This window comes from Lycium ferocissimum, chromosome 5 (genome assembly GCF_029784015.1).
Source record: "Lycium ferocissimum isolate CSIRO_LF1 chromosome 5, AGI_CSIRO_Lferr_CH_V1, whole genome shotgun sequence".
Taxonomy (NCBI): domain Eukaryota; kingdom Viridiplantae; phylum Streptophyta; class Magnoliopsida; order Solanales; family Solanaceae; genus Lycium; species Lycium ferocissimum.
In genome coordinates, this window is record NC_081346.1 from 50,452,836 (window position 1) to 50,470,382 (window position 17,547).

Consider the following 17,547-nt stretch of genomic DNA (forward strand, 5'->3'; position numbering starts at 1 on the left):
AATTCACGTACGTAATAAGAATAAATAGACTTTGTTTGATGGTATCGTTTCGCTACTGAGAGCAGAGATATACCCTTTAGCCCTACTTAGTTGAATATGGAGAATTAAATGCGTTCTTGTTACCTCTGATGACCATAGAGATATAGGCGTTATAGTAACATCTACAGGCTTGTTAGTAGTTCTAGAGAATATCATAAAGTTATAATTAACCCGTCAACTAGTAACCCGGGAAATAAGATAGGTAGAATTGTCAGAAGATCAACTGGATTGTCAAAAAACATGACCCTGGAGCTTTCTCTTATCTGATAAACCTTACAGCCTTTGTCGAAATATTCACAGTCATAAAAACACCCATCACAAATTGTTTACTTTTCAGTTTTAGTTTAGTCACAACAAACACTTTGATTTTTACTTTCTTGAATAGTTTTATTCAGATTTGGATTAGTTTAACAGTAGAATTTAAGTCTGTGGGATCGATATCTGGACTTAAAAGTTCTATATTACTTGTATAACCATGTATACTTGTGTGTGCGTTTAGGAGCAACAAGTTTTTGGCGCCGTTCTTTTGGGGACATAGAAAAATTTACTGTTTTTCTAATTTGAGTTTGTTTTTCTATTCAAGTCTTCATTTTTTTTGTTGGTCTATTTGTGTCACTTCAGGTTTCTCTGGTTTATGCTAAGCACGAGAAGTTCAGGAAAACCGTTAGTTGATCTTGATCCCGAAATCGAAAGAACTTTACGGACGAGAGAAAAATGGGGGAGGAAGGGCAAGACTTGCTCTTAAAGGCTGCGAAAGGGATGGAAACAGCAACGGGGATGAACAGGGTGCAAGAGAGGCTGCGAGGGCACAAGAACAACGGATTCCTTTGTCCAGTTATGCTAGACCTAGTCTGGCAACTGTTGCTAAGGCTATCGTTAGGCCTGACATTACTGGAAATTTTGAGCTGAAAGAAGGAACAGTGCAGCATACATACCTGTATATGGGTAAGTCTAGTGAAGACCCGTATAAGCACTTGATGCAATTCGTGGAGTTGAGCGAGAATTTCTAATATAGAGATGTTCTTGATGATTATGTGAAGTTGTCCTTATTTCCATTCTCATTGATTGGTGAAGCGAGGGAATGGTTGACAAATCTGCCTGTGGGTTCTATCACTTCTTGGGAGGTATTATCGAATAAATTCATGGACAGGTTTTTCTCACCCAAGAAACCAAAGGAGCTGCGAGGGAGAATTGCTAACTTCACTCAGAGAGATTTTGAATCTCTGACACACGCTTGGGAAAGGTATAAGGGTTATTTGCGAGACTGCCCATATCACATGCAGCCAAAGGAGATCATTGGAAACTATTTTATTGAAGGACTTAAGCATGAATCAAGGGCCTTGTTGAATGCTTCAGCTCAAGGGAAGATCTTAAACAAAACATATGAGGAGATGGAAGCTCTCTTTGAGTTGATGCCCGAGGGTGCTTATGAGTATCAAGAGACGAGTCGGGGGTTGCCACAAAAAGCTGCTGGGGTTCTTCAAGTAAAGGATGTTGCAGCTATTCGGGCCGATATAAGTACTCTTACTAATGTGATGTTGAGGGTGTTTCCCCAAGCTCAGCAGATCCAACCAGTCCAACATATCCAGCAAGCAGCGTGTGTATGTTGTGGTGAACCTCATGATTATTCTAATTGCCCATTGAATCCATAATCTATCTATTTTGTGGGGCAGTAGAACCGTGGTATCGAAAATCATGGGAACTATTATGGAAACAATTGCAACACTCCATTCGGGAAGCAGGACTTCCACAAGCCGAAGAATTATCAGCAATCTCAGGCTCAGCCAGCAACAATTTGGAAGAGATGATGAAGCAGCTTATAGCTCAAACATAAGTAACGCAGCAGCAAAATCAGAAAATTTAGAGTGTGATGCAAAAATCTATCTATGAGCTTGAGCGTCAAATGGGGCAGATGGCTATTATGCAGAATGTCAGACCACAGGGTGCTCTTCTTAGTGATACTGAAAAGAATCCAAAGGAGTACAAGGCAGTCACCTTGAGAAATGGCAGAGAACTTGAAGAAGTGCCTCCGAAAAAGAAGAACATAGCAGAAGCAGAACTTATCCCTGCTAAGCGAGCTGAGCCAAAGCAGACAGTCGCAGAGCAACCCGTAGAGGAAGTGGTTCGACCACCCCCTCCCTTTCCACAGCGACTTCAGAAATAGAAAGCAGATTCGGCTTGCAAGAAATTTCTTGAACTCTTAAAGAAGGTACACATCAACATTCCTTTGGTGGAGCTTTTGCAAGGATTTCCAAAATATGTGAAGTATATCAAAGATGTGGTTGCGAACAAAAGGTGTTGGAAAGAGTTTTAGACTATTGCACTTACTGAGGAGTGCAGTTCTAGAGTGAGAAGTAAAATTCCTCCAAAGTTGAAAGATCCGAGTAGCTTCACGATTTTGATTACTATTGGCAACATTGAAGTTAGGCTAGCATTGTGTGACTTGGGTGCTAGTATTAATCTGATGCCCACTTCTGTGTTCTGAACAGTGGGCTTGGGTGAGCCTAGGCCAACAACTATTACGTTGCAGCTGGCTGATTGATCTCTTGCTTATCCTGATGGTATTATTGAGGATGTTCTTGTGAAGGTAGGCCCATTTATTCTGCCGGTTGATTTTGTGATACTTGATTATGAGGCAGATAAGAGTGTTCCTCTCATCATGGGGAGAGGATTCTTGGAAACTGTTGATGCTGTGATCCGAGTTAGAGATGGGAAAATATCCATGACAGTGGATGGGCAAGAGGTGACTTTTGATGTGTATAAAGCTACTAAGCTTCCTGCCCATTATGAGGAGTTGAAGATGATTGCCGTGGTGGAACCCGAGCTCACTAATGTAGAGTTAGATCACTTTCTAGCTTCGAGAGATCCTTTGGAGACAGCTTTGGTGTATGGGTGTAGCGGCTCTATTTTTCTATTCATATTTGCACTTGCCTCATTTAAAAAGGAAAGTGTCCCGGGAAAGTACGGTTGTCAATCGTACCGGAAAAAAGGAAAAATATACTTCTACGTGGATGGTGCTCTAAATGGACTTTATTTTAGAGTCGCCACCTAATTTTTAGGAAATTAGGAAAACCAGTTCGAAAAGGGTTCATTCAAAACGGTTAAATTTTAAAAAAATCCTAATCTAACCAAAGTATGGGTAAGGGTTCTGGTGATCCCCCGCATAAGGTGTTAGGCACCCCGGTATTAAAGATCAGTAAAATACGGTTGATCTACGGATTTTAATAGTATGCCTTTGTAGATATAAATCGCTTGTGATAAAAATAGTTTTTGTTTCATATTTCCGCAAATACAAATTAGTCATTCATGCCAAAAACACTCCTTTTCAAGAAATGAAAAATGGTAGAGTTTTGCCCAAAATTGAGCGTTTTTTGAATTTCGGACTAGAATATCTAGGTTAAAACCTGAAGGCGTTAACCTAAGTAGAACACTACGTAAGCCCACCCGAGTTTAGAAAAAGGTTTTTTTTAGAAAAAATGTTTTTAAGTGAAGAAAATAGTTTTTATAGTCATACTAATATACTCCGTAGATTAGCCATATTTTTAGAACTTTTATCCAATTATTGATTTTAATCTTTAAAAAAAGTCTAAAAATTAACTCATTAGCCTCTTTAATAGTCAAAACAGTTCACCGAAAATGATAATCCAAGTTTACAAAACATCTTTCCCAACTCAAGTTTCAAATCAATCATAGTAGTCCTAAAGTTTGCCTATAGGTTCAAAATCATATCGAAGGTATCTAAAATCCTCAAAATCATCTGCAATCCTAAATTTGCCTAAACGGTTTTTTTAAAAATTTTGAAAATCAATTTTAACAACTCTTAGGCGTGATAATCTTATTCAGGGTTCCAATTTAAATACAAGCATACATATATATAATCAAATAATATAAAGAGTAGGGAATTGGGCCGACCAAGCCCAATAGAAAAATGCATAAATAAATATTTCCGCTCCAAATTATGCTCCAATGCCTTAGTCCTTCCATGATAGGGGTTGACTCGATCTAGAAATGTTAGTGGGCCTTGAAAGATCCACTAACAAATTGGGGAGATCACAAAAGATAGGTGTACAAAATATAAGTAATAGGCCGAGGTCAATTATTTAATTTACAAAGCCAAAAAAAATGAATTACAATACTTTTAAACCAAGCCCATAATTATCATACTTATAAATAGAAGGACAATTTATACAAAAGGCCCAATAGTTGCTATGAATTAGTAACAAACTCACAAGAATTAAGGTTTTTTTTTTTTTTTTTTTTTAACAAGAATGAACAAATCACACTAAACCTATCAACACAATGTCAAAATTCTAACTTAAGCTACTATTTTTCTTATTTTTATCAATTTTAATTAACCTAAAATCACTTAACATTGTCAAAATAGTAATAAATCCATAGGATACTCACTTAATCATGTAAACAAAGTTAGGCTAGCACATAGTCCTTTTCAACTACACAAGCATCATAAATAACATATAATCATAACTTAAAATGAAATAAGGGATGGAATCTCTTTTTCTTATTTTTATCGATTTAACTAACCTAAAATCACTTAACATTGTCTAAATCAAACTTCTAATTTATTTTTATTTTTTCAAATAGTAATAAATCCATAGGATACTCACTTAATCATGTAAACAAAGTTAGGCTACCACCTAATCCTTTTCAACTACACAAGCATCATAAACAATATATAATCATAACTTAAAATGAAATAAAGGATGGAATTTTTCTTATTTTTTATCAATTTAACTATCCTAAAATCACTTAACATTGTCTAAATCAAACTTCTAATTTATTTTCATTTTTTCAAATGGTATTAAATTCACATAATATCCACTTAATCATCAAGCAAGAGTAAGCTAGCAAAGAATTATTTTTTTACTAGCACGAGTATCATAATAAATATATAATCATAACTAGAAATGAAATAAACGATATCAATTTAACTAACCTAAAAATTACTTTAACATTGTCAAAATCAAACTTCTAATTTATTTTCATTTTTTCAAATGGTATTAAATTCACATAATATCCACTTAATCATCAAACAAGACTAAGCTTGCAAAGAATTATTTTTATCTAACACAAGTATCATAATAAATATATAATCATAACTAGAAATGAAATAAAGGATATCAATTTAACTAACCTAAAAATCACTTTAACATTGTCTAAATCAATCTTCTAATTTATTTTCATATTTTTAAATGGTATCAAATTCACATAATATCAACTTAATCATCAAACAAGACTAAGCTAGCAAAGAATTATTTTTATCTAACACAAGTATCATAATAAATATATAATCATAACTAGAAATGAAATAAAGGATAGAATGAGAGGTTACCTTTTGATGGAGTAGCCTAAAGATCAAAATGAGGATTGGTTCAATCTACTTCAAGCAACAAACACTTCACAAATCTTTAAACCCCTTTTTCTTTTGATTTTTTTTTTCTCTTTTTCTATATGTATATCTTATATTTCTCTTTTTTGTTGCTAAGCTTTGAATATATAAATCAAACTTTAGCTTTTAAGATGCCAAATTTGAACTCTTTTTTTTTTCTCTCTGTTTTTCCCAAAAATAGAAAAAGAAGATTCTCCTTTTTTTTTTCTCTCTCAAAAACGTCCCACCCTAAAAAAAATATCTCCAAAAAATGTCCCCCTTTCTTAATGTCCATCCCTTCTATTTGTAGGCAAGCCAATTTAGAATTCCATGGACAAAAATAGGCCATGTGGCCATAACTTTTCCCCCCAAAATCCTTATTCAAATTTTCAAAAATCATCCAACCAAGCAATTAGAATTCTATGGACAAAAATAGGCCACTTAGCCGTACTTTTCCCCCAAAAATTCTTATCCAAATTTTCAAGATCATCCAACTAAGCATTTAGAATTTTATGGACAAAAATAGGCCACTTGGCCGTACTTTCCCCCCAAAAATCCTTATCCAAATTTTCAAGATCATCCAACTAAGCATTTAGAATTCTATAGACAAAAATAGGCCACTTGGGAATGTACCCCCCCCCCCCCCCCCCCAAAAAAAAAAAAAGACCTTATCCAAATAGTACCAACAAAGGTACAAATGGATAAAATTCCCTTCTTATTTTTTATAAAAATGTAGCATAGTTTTAGGTTAATTAGTCTAATGCACCCCTCGTAAAATAATATTTTGATGAAATAAAAATTATAATACGTCGTTTTAAAATACGAGCTTCAAAACGAGCCCAATATTGATATACTTCCTAGAAATATTTAAAAATGTGAAAAAATGCGATCAAAATGAGCCGTAATTCATACGTCATTTTTAATTAACAATTTTTCCGAGTTAGACAGAAAGGGGATATGTATCTTCTTTTCAAATCACGTTTTTGAAAGTAAATAACTCGTAATTTCTTGTAATTATTAATTTTTATGAAAATAATAATTAAACGTCAATTTTTGCAATTTTCTCGGGGTTTTAAAAATTTTAATTTTTTAAGGTCATCCTTACTCCGTCTTGGACTCAGGAAATTTGAAAATTAAAATACGCATTTTATGAGGTGAAAATTAGGTGTCAACAATGGGGAAGACTTGATGATTGATGCAGAAGTCGAGGAGTGTCTTAGCATCCTTGACACTTCATGTGCTTATTTGCGAGCAAACACACCATTTGAGGAGCTAGACAGACCAGAGTCATGGAAGAAGCCGAAACCATCTATCGAAGAGGCTCCAGTTCTTGAGTTGAAGCCATTACCTCCTCATCTTCGCTACGCTTTCTTGGGTAGTGGAGACACATTACCTGTAATCCTCTCTGCTTATTTGACTGATGTGCAGGTTGAACGTGTATTACGAGTGCTAAGAGATCGAATCCGAGCCCTTGGGTGGTCGATAGCTGATATTCGAGGCATTAGTAGTTCGTTTTGTATGCATAAAATATTATTGGAGGAAGACAGCAAGCCTAGTGTTGAGTTCCAGAGACGACTGAACCCGATCATGAAGGAAGTGGTGAAGAAAGAGGTAATCAAGTGGCTTGATAGCTACATTATTTATCCCATCTCTAACAGCAAATGGGTAAGTCCTGTACAATGTGTCCCGAAGAAAGGGGGCATAACTGTGGTAGAGAACGAAAAGAATGAATTGGTGCCTCAACGAACTGTTACTGGTTGGAGGATATGTATTGACTATCGCAAGTTGAATAACGCCAGCAGAAAAGATCACTTCCCTTTGCCCTTCATGGATCAGATACTCAATAGATTGGCTGGGCACGATTATTATTGCTTCTGGATGGCTATTCGGGCTACAACCAGATCATGATTGCACATGAAGATCAAGAGAAGACTACATTCACATGTCCATATGGCACATTTCCATTCAGGAGAATGCCTTTCGGTTTGTGCAATGCTCCAGGTACTTTCCAGCGATGCATGATGGCTATTTCACCGATATGGTGGAAAAATATGTGGAGGTATTTATAGATGACTTCTCTATATTTGGGGACTCTTTTGATGATTGCTTGAACCATCTTGATGCCGTGTTAGCTCGTTGTGATGAAATGAACTTGGTACTTAACTGAGAAAAATACCATTTCATGGTTCGGAAGGGCATTGTTCTTGGGCACAAGATATCGAGCAAGGGAATAGAAGTTGACAAGGCAAAAATTGAAGTGATTAAGAAATCGCCACCACCCGTTTCAGTTCGGGGAGTGCGCAATTTTCTCGGGCATGCAAGCTTTTATCGACGGTTCATCAAAGATTTATCTAAATTTGCTAATCTGATGTGCAAGTTGTTGGAAAAAGATATGAAGTTTGTTTTCAATAAAGCCTGTCTGACAGCTTTTGATGAGTTGAAGAAGAGGTTAGTGTCTGCTCCTATTATCATCGCACCCGATTGGTCTATCCCGTTTATTTTGATGTGTGATGCAAGTGACTCTGCTGTGGGAGATGTCCTTGGACAGAAGAGGGACAAGCTATTTCATATGATATACTACACCAGCAAGACTCTTGATGCAGCCCAGACAAACTACACTATCATAGAGAAGGAGTTGTTGGCGGTGGTCTACGCCTTTGACAAGTTCCGATCATATCTTGTGGGCACAAAGGTAATTGTCTATACTGATCACAATGCAGTTCGATACTTGTTTGTGAAGAAGGATACAAAGCCGAGGCTTATTCGTTGGGTGTTGCTGCTGCAAGAGTTTGACATTGAGATTCTCGACAGAAGGGTACAAAAAATCAAGTAGCATATCACTTATCGAGATTGGAAGATCGAGAACATGTAGATGAAGCAGTGGTGATTAAGGAGACTTTTCTTGATGAACAACTTTTTGCTCTTCAATCAGCTAAGGTGCCATGGTATGCAGACATGGTGAACTTTATAGTGCGTGAGATTTACCCCCTTGTGCTAATCATGAGAAGAAGAAACGAATTTTGCATGATAGTCATTTCTATGTATGGGAGAGCCCTATCTCTACAGGGTTGTCACAGATCAACTGATTAGAAGGTGTATTCCAGAGGAAGAGGTCCCCGCGATTCTTGAGAAGTGTGACTCATCACCCTATGATAGACATACGCCGGTGACAGAACAGCTGCAAAGGTACTTCAGTCTGGGTTCTATTAGCTCACTTTATTCAAAGTTACTTATGAATTTGTGAGAGCCTGCGATAGCTGCCAGAGAACCGAAAATATCTCCAAGAGTCATGAAATGCCCTTGAAGGGCATCTTAGAGATTGAACTATTTGACGTGTAGGGTATCGACTTCATGGGTCCCTTTATACCGTCCAAGCTGAATAAGTACATATTAGTTGCTGTAGACTATATTGGTTCTTTGTAGACTATGTCTCGAAGTGGGTGGAAGCCATTGTACTTCCCACCAATGATGCTAGTGTGGTGGCAAGATTTCTGAAGAAGAGCCTTTTTACAAGGTTTGGAATGCCTCGAGCCATCATCAGCGATCAAGGTACGCACTTTTGCAACCAGCTCTTTGATAAATTGTTACTCAAATATGGGGTCAAACACAAGGTAGTGACTGCTTATCATCCTCAGACGAGTGGTCAAGTGGAGCTATCGAATCGAGAAATTAAGAGGATTTTGGAGAAGACTGTGAGCGTGAATAGGAAAGATTGGTCGCTGAAGCTCGATGATGCTCTGTGGGCATAAGGGAACAGCCTACGAAACTCCTATTGGCACATCTCCTTATAAGCTCCTCTTTGGTAAGGTATGTCATCTACCGGTCGAGCTCGAGTATAGAGCGTATTGGGCGATAAACAAGCTGAATTTAGACACGGTTCAAGTTGGAGAAAAGAGACTGTTGCAGCTGCACGAGTTGGACGAATTTCGCTATCATGCTTATGAGAACGTGAAAAATGTACAAGGCGCGAACTAAGAGATTGCACGATAAGCGCATCCAACCTCGTGAGTTTGAGCCTGGGCAATTAGCGCTGCTGTATAATTCCCGTCTGAAGATATTTGGTGAGAAGTTGAAGAGCAAGTGGTCTGGGCCGTTCGAGGTAGTTCGTGTGACCGCACATAGAGCGGTTGAGCTAAAGAAGCCCAACTAGGATAAAACATTCTTGGTGAACGGGCAGAGAGTGAAGCATTACTATAGGATAAAACATTCTTGGTGAACGGGCAGAGAGTGAAGCATTACTATAGGGAGGCCACTGAATGTGCAAGGACCTCCATTGATCTAGAACAGGCTTGAGTAAGGCCTATGTCGTGCAGCGACGTTAAATCAAGCACTTCTCGGGAGGCAACCCGTGTTTGTAAAAGTAGCATAAAGAAAAAGAACAAAAACATGATAAAATGAGAAAAATACAAAAAGTGTCGTGCCACGACCTTAACTAAGGCATTTGTTGGGAGGCAACCCAACATTTTTACAATTATAGGTCACACTTGTTCATGTTGCAGGATTTTGGAGTGGCAATTAGAAGAAAAAAAGAAGGTAAGCATTTAAACGGGGTTGGAATCGAGGCAAAAAAGTCGTCCCGATAAAAAATGACCGTGTGCGCAGCCCTGGGCGTTGCCCTAGGCGACGCACACGTTGATTTGACGGTGATCCGTCTGACGAAAAAAAAAAACACAGGTTTCTGGTAAACCCCTCTTGGGGCGCTGCCCTCCAGGTCTAATTTTGTTTTTATTTTCGATCAATTAAAAAAAAATCAAAAACTGGAACAACAAAAAATGCACAGCCTCTTTCTTTCCCTTCTTATTTTCTTATTTTCCCTCTTCACTCTCTCTCTCTAACACAAAACCCTCCATAACAAAAAAAACCTTCTTCATCCCAAATCCTCAAATCCCTCCCATTATTTTCAAGAATCAAGGTATGTATCTTTCTCCCTCTTTCCTTTTGATTTATTTGGACGGTAAGATTGTTCCATGGCAAACTTACTTCCCCATGCCCCCATTAATTTCATTTTTCATGAAATATTAGCATGTAATAGGTGCAAATTTGTGGATTATGAGGTGTAATGGCCGAAAATTAAGTGTGGGGTGGTGTTGATGTGTGTGTTGGAGTGAATTGTTGGAAAAACCCTAGCTTTCTAAGTGAATGAATGAAAAGTATTTTTATGCATGCTAGGTGTTTGTCAAAATGTCACAAAGAAAAAACTTTGTTGTTAATGGGCATGAATGTTTTTATATGCTTGGTGGTGCTTATGTTGTGAAAAATAAGTTTGGGGTGTAGTCTTGTGTTGAAATTGTTGTCATAAAAAGTGATGGTCCCAAGTGCCATTCAACTACCACCCGCACGAATTGGATAAAATGGGGTAGTCTAAATCCCTTTGGAAATACCACAAATTTGTTGTCACCATGAGTATACCAATGATTTAAGTGTGGGTTGGACCCTCTTGATTATATGTTTGGCTAATTGGTTTGTTTGATTGCAGAAATAATGTCTCAAAGGCCGAAACGAGCGAATACGGGCAAAGCTCCGGCTTCCTCAAGTGGCCGAGCAAAGAACAAGGGGCCTGTGCTCGTAAAAGAGGATGACACAAATAATGCACCGCGGTTTGGGGCGATAGAATCGCATGGTCGCTACTGGTTCCAACACTTTGAGCCAGCCATTGCTCCCGCTCCAGAGGTTACCATTGATGCAAATAAGCTGCTCAATAAGTTCCCGCGTATCCATACAAGTATCTTTTTCGTGGGTGATGGTTGTTTGGGCCAAACAGTTGGCCCCGTAAAAATCGATATGGTTATAGAATTTTATGACAATTGGGAGCCCCGGCTTGATTATTAAAAAGAGAGGGAGTATGTCATCCCAATTCGGGGGAAACAAATTCCATTTTCATACCACGCCATTAACCAATGGATGCAATTCCCTGAGAAAGATCATACTCACTTGGAGAGGTTCTTGCGTAGGCCTAACTATAGAGAGATTCGCAACACATTATGCGGGCCGGACTCCAAAGTTTTATGGGATAGAGATACAGATGGGCGAAGTAAGTTCTTGAAGAGGAACAACTTTGTGCTCGAGGCAAAAGTAATGCTCAGGTTCTCAACTGTCGGATCATGCCAATAACAAATGATACTAATGTGTCCAAATTGAGATGTTGTTTGGTCCATTTTCTCTTGAACAATATGGACCTAAACATGGGCAAGGTTTTGTTGGTAGAGATGGCAAAAATGAGGAATCAGGGAAAGGGAAGACTTCTCTACCCAGCATGGTGTCCTATATGTTGCGCTGGAGGTTCGATGTGCCGACCAATATGGGGGTCGATTTCGAGATGCCCCGACCAGATAAGTCATTTGATATCACTACCATCAATCCGGCGAAAAGTGGTTCGTCCTCCCTCACGTCCGAGCAGTGAACCAATAGCCTTGAACAGTCAGTAAGGATGTTGTTTGCTGACTTGAAACTGAGAATGGAGCGGGAGGAGGCAAGCATGGATGAGCTACAACAAATGGCCCCACTGGACTCCACAACGAGGACCTTTCTTGGCCTCGATGAAGTCTCCGAGCTTCCATCAGATGAGGATGACAACTCTATGGATGAGGATGACCAGTTCTATAGCACTGCTGCTGCTGGTGCCGAGTCTGACTAGGCCCTAGTGGGCTTCAGGGAGTATCTCTCGCCTTACTCTATTTTTATTTTTTTTATATGCACTGAGGACAGTGATGAAATTAAGTGTGGGATGGGAGGTACATCTCGAGATAGAGGATACTTATGCCTTAGGATTTTTTTTAGGAACCTTAATTTTCTTTTATTCTTCCTTTTTGCTTAGGATTATCCATAAAAAAAAAAAAAAAAAAAAAAAAAAAAAAAGAAGGGAGAACCAAAAAGATTTTGTTTTCTAGTTTTAGTAAGCTTTTGGTAGTGGCATAAGTCATCCATTAGGATTTTGTTTTTTTGTTATTTTTAGTCAGTAGAAAGGGCTTTTCCTGATGACCGATGGATGACAACCTGCTTGAGGGAAGATTAGTCCATAGGAAAGACCATTCAAATGCTACGTGCTCGGGTTAGGTGAAATATTGGCAATGTGAGCTACTCTTGATTTTGATTTGAAAGCATGCCGTTAAAATAGATGACCTCTCTCGAAATACTAAATTCTTGGTGTGTTTGACTCATGTATGACCCACTTGGCATTGATTGATATGTTGTTGCTTAATTTGAGGGACAATATGAGCCTTCTTGCGTTGATTTTGTGCCAATATGTGTGTAAGGATTTGATATGTATCCATGTTTGGTATTGATGTCTAGAACTTGCCCCGTGTGTTCGTGAAGCGAAATGAAGCATGTTGTGACTTAGGATGTGATAGAGGCACTTCTTTGAATAGCCTAAATTTTAACTTGTTCCTACCAACCCATGCATGTATATGTTACCCTAGTTAGCCCCGTTGAGCCTTTAGCCTTTTTCTTTGATAACAATTGATAAGCCATACCCTTTCGTTCTTTTAGCCTATTGTTGATCCAATATACTCCTTGAGCACTTTAACGATAAAATGATGTAATTGGAGTTGAGATTTGATGAAAAGGTTAGTGTTTATTGGTTGAGATCGAGTTAAGTCTATTGGTGCACCTAAAACGAAGCAAAGCTTGCTTGTTAGTTGGGAATATAAAGAAAAAAAGAAGAAGAGAAAAACTGAACTGAAAAAAATAAAAATATAATGAGTTAGTTATGAATAAAATTTCCCCTCTAACTTCACAATTGTTGAAAAAGTGGTGCTTAATTGTGATGAACAACTAGGACGGATTTGGTGGTTGGTTCTAAAATGGGTTGACAAGGAAAGTGCGCAAATCGGAAATGTTGTATGTATTAAAGTGCTTAGGGAGGTTAGTCACTATTATCCAAATAATTCCTACCCGTCCCCTAGCCTACATTACAACCCTTTTAAGTCCTACTTGATCCTAGGTTCGATATGCTTATATTAGTAAAGCAGTTACACTACGGGCAAGCTTATTGTATGTTATATATAGCATGTGATGTTCTTTGTGAGAGTGAGAGTTTTTGTATAATTCATGTCCATTGAACTATGTATATTTGATTCTTGTGAGATATATGGACAACTCTCTTCTTGTGAGGGCACTTAGTTGACAATAGAATGGTGAAATGTTGGATTCTTGGTTAAGTAGCATGATCGCTTTGTTTTTAAGTGGTGTCTTTGAGTCATGTTGTTCTTGAAAGAAAATTATTTTTTTGAGAAAGTTGTTGGTGGTTGTTTTAATGGAGATTCTGATCTTTGGCATGTCTTTGGAGAGAATTTGCTTAAGTGGTTGTTTTGTGAAATATTCTTCAAATAGCCATAGTAACTGAAGCCTGAGCAGACTTGTTTGAATGGAATGATTGTGAATATGGTAGGTTGGTATAGGTAAGTGTTTGCTAGAGGGCGAGCAAAGTCTAAGTGTGGGGTGGTGATATTTGGCACAAATATCAATATTTAGCGTCACTTTACCTCTCGTTCTTAGTACTTTAATCGCAATTTCTATGATGGAATCGTTGTATTCGTGCTTATGTTGGTATGTTTTGTGTATTTAGGTACAATGAGGACAAATGACTAGAAACCGAGCAGTTTGGTCGAGTTTGGGAATCAAGGACCAAGTGTGCACGAGAAGGAGCGAAGAGAAGCTCTAGAAAACCCAAGAGCCTGTTAAAGCCTCAGGAGACGCCCCTCACAAAAGTTGCGGAATGACTGAAAGACAAAAGGGCCTAGATTTCCCTCCTGGGGCATCGCTCCAGGGCGGCGCACTAAGCCATTTTTTGCAGAAGTTCTCCCGGTTCGACCGGGATTAGGATTACTTAATTTATTTTTTAGCCCTAGACTATAAATATACGTTTTATTAATCTATAAATGGTGTACTGGAATTTTCTAAAGACTTGTAAGCCGCCATCCTACTTTCTCTCTCTAGGTTTATTTTATTTTTCATCTTTTTAACCCTAGATTATTCATGAATTCTTGTTCTTCGTTGAGAATCATGAGTAGCTAAAATTCTTAATTCTCGATTTGTGGCGAAGGGCTGGATAGTTGGTTTGACGATAATTTCTATCAATTAAATTTTGTATTTTGGGTTGCTTATTTATTCTTGTGCTTAATTGTTTGATTATTTGGCCAATAGTTAGACACTATCTATGGTGCGGGAATTGGACTTGAGAAAGAGAATTCACGTACGTAATAAGAATAAATAGAGTTTGTTTGATGGTATCATTTCGCTACTGAGGACAGAGATATACCCTTTAGCCCTATTTAGTTGAATACGGAGAATTAAATGCGTTCTTGTTACCTCTGATGACCATAGAGATATAGGTGTTATATTAACATCTACAGGCTTGTGAGTAGTTCGAGAGAATATCATAAAGTTATAATTAACCCGTCAACTAGTAACCTAGGAAATAAGAGAGGTAGAATTGTAAGAAGATCAACTGGATTGTCGAAAGCCATGACCCTGGAACTTTCTCTTATCTGATAAACCTTGCAATCTTTGTCGAAATATTCGTAGGCACAAAAACACCCATCACAAATTGTTTACTTTTTAGTTTTAGTTTAGTCACAACAAACACTTCGATTTTCACTTTCTTGAATAGTTTTATATGAATTTGAACTAGTTTAATAGTAGAATCGAAGTTTCTGTGGGATCGATATCTGGACTTAAAATTTCTATATTACTTGTACGACCACGTATACTTGCCTTTGTGTTTGGGAGCAACACCCCTTTATATATAGGGTATTTTAGATTGGATTTATAATATCCGAATAAGGATAGCCTTCTTTTATATATAAGGATAGTATATTTTGTTTTAAGAAAAATAGCCATATATATATATATATATATATATATATATATATATATATATATAAGTACGTATATATTTATTCTATGTCCATGCATAATCCCTACACTTTATTCGGGTCAATTCATATAATACGCCAGAATATCCTATTCTTAAAACTTGGCATTTATAAACGTGTCTCATCTATTCGAATAAGTTCAGTTTATAAAATGGCTTGATTTTATCCTTATTGGATCCGTATATACATATATATGAAAGCAGATTTTAATTCAAATGTTTGGGCCTTGGCCCATAATTCGGATTTTTATAAAAGGGGGGCTCCGTTGGGCCTGGCCCAAAATCCTATTACATTTCCTTAAAATTAATTGGGGCTTAACCCAAAAGTCTTTGCTTATTCTGTTGGGCTTAGGCCTAAAAATCCTTTATCCTTTATGTTATTTTTAGTCCAAAAAACTCGTTCCAATTTGTAAAACATATCCTCTATCCTCTTTTAACACGGATCCGATTAAAAAAAGGTCATAACACTTTATGGTTTCAACAATCCTTTGATTTTTCTATTTAAACTTGTATTCACCAAAGTCGTTTTATTACTCTTGAGTCTTTTAAAACCGTTACGTTTGAATCAGGATTTTGAAAATCCTTCGGGGACTTAAAAGTCTTCTAAACGACATATGTACCGTTGTCCTAAGACAGCTAGTTCGTAACCAAAAGGATTCCAATATCAATGTGAGTTTTTACTACTTCATAAATACAATACAATATAATACAATACTTAAATATAAACGAAATAATATAAATAAAGAGAAGGGACAGGCTAGGGGTGTACCAAACCCCTAGTTGGCCATTTTTACCCATGGCTGGGCCTTCATGCAATCACGTTTAATATCAGCTTCCCGTTCATGACTTCACCGGACTATTTTATTAAATGAAAGGCCTGTTGGGCCATAGCCCAATAGGGAGGTCTGACCCGGCCCAAGTGGCCATGCAGTGGAGGAGGAGAAGAGAAAAAGCAAAACCGGTTAGAATTTATTTACTGTACTTATCATTTTCAAAAATGAAACGAAACACAAGTGTATCTATACACATATATTACAAAGCATATAACAGTATGAGATTGCAATATTGCCAAAAAAAAATTTAAGAAGTGGGCCTGGCAAGCCCCAAGTCACACACAGACCTTAAACTCCTACTGTGCCAAGGAAACAGACCTAAATTTCATCCCCTTTGCGCTAACCTAAGGCTGAAATGGGCATTTCTGTATTCATTTTAGAAGTTTGGACATTATATTCAAGCTGACAGACTCCAAGTGTTAAAGGCTGTGGGAATCCTATCTGATTTTAACCTGGTATACATGTATATGCTTGTGATATACCATTCGATATACACTTTGACATGTAAATTGACCGAAGTAAGAAGCAAAATATTCTGATAAAGATGTACCTCAGTAATATCATCATGACTCTCGAAGTCATGTGCGGGAGCAATAACAAACCAAATACGACGAGTAGTGGGGTCCTGAGCTAAGCCTTGGATAAACCTTGGAAATTGTAATGCCACAATGCTTTTCAAATCCTCCTAGCCATTATCCTACTGCAATAATCTGGCTAAGAATAATCTGGCTAAGAAGAATGCCCATGTTGTGGCAATTCCACCCAGAAGGTAATGGGTTACTCCTACAGCACGTCCTTGTATAATGCTCAAGGCTCTCGGCTGAGTAGCAAGAGCAACTTTTAATTAATTATGTGTATATCAGGTATACATCTGACAAACCCAACTATCACTGTTACACCCCTCGTGTTCATAGTGGCAGAACCTATAATTTCCTAGTCGGGTAGGCCCTTGGAATAGAGACCCGAGCCCGAGTTTAGAGGTAGAAAGTGCCTTACCCCGTGTACGAGGGTAAGAGCAGATATTTATGGCAATTTATAGAGTTAGAAGTTGAACGAATCGAATCGACGCGATCTGAACCGAATCAGAAAAATCTGTAGAACACCAGTCATAGTCGACAGGTCGTCGACATGGTCGACGGGCCATCAATGTGCGGCGTCGACAGGGTCCCGCAGCCTTGCATCTGCAGGCGCAGGTCAACAGAGCAAGTCGACGGGCCGTCGACCGACTCGTCGAACCGGACCACTGTAGCATTTTTAATTCCAAGTATAAATAGGTGGTTCACGACCCTATTTCATATTTTCCTCCTTTCTAAATCAGAAAAATTCTAATATATTCTCTCCCAATATTTTTCATCATATTAGTGAAGATTTGACAAGACCCGGACATTGTAAACCCCGAGCTTGTGAAGAAGAAG